Raw genomic sequence first — 2717 nt, 5'->3', positions numbered from 1 at the left:
CTAAATTGCATTCGTCTTCCATTATCTATGGACTTTTTAATCAGCTGTCTATTAATTAGCATATTCAGGTAGCATGGTTAAAATGTACCCTCTAATGTTTATGCTGAAACAATCACAAATTATCAATCACACTAAGTGGCCTTATAATCAACTGTAATACACCGGCTTATAATTAAAGGAGGAACATCAGGTGTCCTGGTGAAAATCAATGTTATGAAAACATTAGAGGTTATAACAGACTTCAGGTGGTCTCAAGAGCCTCACTTTGATGGTCGCAAACACCAAAACTCCACCACATTTGAGAATTTAAAGGGATAGTTCACTTTGTGTTTTAGCTTACCTCAAGGGCATTGTAGGTGTCTTTATTTCCGCAGTATTTTTGGGTCAAACCATTCTTGTCTGTCACTCATATAATGCAGGTCTATGATCACCACCTCAAAGAGCATGCACAAAGAAGTCCAAATTAAACTACACATTGATAAATTACACATTGATGGCCCAAGACACAAAATGAGCGGTGTGTGTTAGAAAATAAACAGTATTTATATCGTTTTTACCTCTTGTAACCATAGCCATGTCCAAGTGATCTGAGGGGGCGGGCGCTTCGGTCTGAGAATCGGACCGCGGGCGCTTCGGGAGAAGAGAATCGGACCGTGTTAGAAACTGGGCAAGAGTCCCACTCGTTCCGGCTTTCACTTTTCACATCCATTATTGATAATTAGACCAGTTCAATAATTCCCACATATGTCTAGCTAGCTTTCGATTGCCAGAGCTGTAAGCAGACTTCCTAACAAACATTTGTTTCTCTTAGTTATTTTTTTTTTCGTTATGTTTTATTGCCTAGCTTGCCACAAGAGCTACTTTGCCAGCTGAACTCAGGTGTTGTGATGTGTATTTATCACATAAATACTAGTATTTATATTAGTCCTGTAATCATGTAAAAATGTAACAAGCCAGCAAACGCGATAGGCAACTTTATAATTATAAAGTACACTTGACATATAATTATTATTAACCTATTACCATCATCAGTAGTTCAGTAGACTATGCAGTAACGGGAGTTATGGTTATTTACGACAGTGCACGTACACCACAGCGGCTCTAGGGGTCGCTGTTTCACAAAAACTTCAAAGCTGCATAGTGAGCATTTAAATGAATCAAGCAAGGTGATTTATTAAGGTTTACGTATGTCAATTTGCATTATTTTCAGCCCCCAAACGCATGTCTTAAACTAGATGCTAATTTGCACTGCTCTGGGTAGATTGCGTTGGTTATTATGGAAATGATCCAGCTGCGTCTGTGTACTTTAATTTGCAGTCCTCAGTAAGTTTAATCGTCAATAGATCATGAGCAGAGCATTCCACTCACATTGGCACTTTTTTGGAATTGCGCTCTCTCACGCTAATTAATCAGTTTCACTTTTTCACTATTGCAACCACTATCAACGGCAATATGAATCCGCAGCAGTTAGGTGGTATAGCGGTCATGTGGTACAAGGCGGAACTCTCACAATATTACAAATCTACAAGTTGTAATTAAGGGCTCCACAATGACCTGAACGCTTTTTACACTGTAAAAAAATATTGATGGTTTAACTTAAAAAAGTAAGTAACCTGGTTGCCTTAAATTTTAAATTCATTGAACTGGAAAAAGTGAGTTAATACAATGAAGGAGATTAATTTAACCATCAGAAACTCAAAATTATATGTTATCTGAACTAAATAAATTATTTAAGTTGATTTGACAAAAGAAAAAAAATTGTGATTACTACACTGTAAAAAAATATTGTTGGTTTAACTTAAAAAAAGTAAGTAACCTGGGTTGCCTTAAAATTTTAAGTTCATTGAACTGGAAAAAGTGAGTTAATACAATGAAGTAGATTAATTTAACCATCAGAAACTCAAAATAATAAGTTATCTCAACTAAATAAATTATTATAAAGTTGATTTGACAAAAGAAAATATGTTGTGATGACAAATCTTGAAAATATTTTTTACAGTGTACAAGTTCAAATCTCCCAATTACGGTCCTTACGACATGGCATGAACACGCCTGTTGAAAGGTGCTTGGTTTGAAAGTGACTTCTGAAAGAGTGGTATTCCTTACATCACTAGTGATAGTGGGGAAATTTCACACAAAATTTGAAATGAAATGTCCCTAATGGGACCTCACCTTAATTGGTCAGTCACAGCATTGAGTGTTCTGATATTTCTCCCGGTTGCACTTGCAATTACTGGATTTCGCTCCGTGAATGTGACCATAGCCGACTCACTCGCTCTCTTGTTTTAGTATACAGGCGCAACTGCCGCCATCTTGGGTCTCGGTTATTGAGTGTATTGACAATTACCTTAGATGACCTGTCCACTCTGCAGCATGTAACACGATGACTAGCTGGATGAGTGGATGTGATTTCCTCCCCAAACCAGTACAGCGCAAACTCCACCCTGCAGCCAATTCAAAAGATTTAATTACTGATGTAAATCACAGTGCTGATTACCTACACAACGCTGCCTACGACAAATACTAACCCCCAAACCTCCATTACGCACCAATATTAACCTGGTTTTGGAAATGCATGAAATACACATTGGATTTAATCCAGAACGCCATCATGATACAGGCTGCAAAGAGATTATCTTGATTAAGTGTTGCTGCTTGCTTTGTACATTGTATTGGACTTGTTTTCTCTTAGAGGACCATTTAAGGTAATAAACAAG

The sequence above is a fragment of the Pimephales promelas genome, chromosome 8 (assembly GCF_988280905.1).
Source record: "Pimephales promelas chromosome 8, fPimPro1.hap1.1, whole genome shotgun sequence".
Taxonomy (NCBI): domain Eukaryota; kingdom Metazoa; phylum Chordata; class Actinopteri; order Cypriniformes; family Leuciscidae; genus Pimephales; species Pimephales promelas.
Note: the sequence above shows the minus strand (reverse complement) of the source record.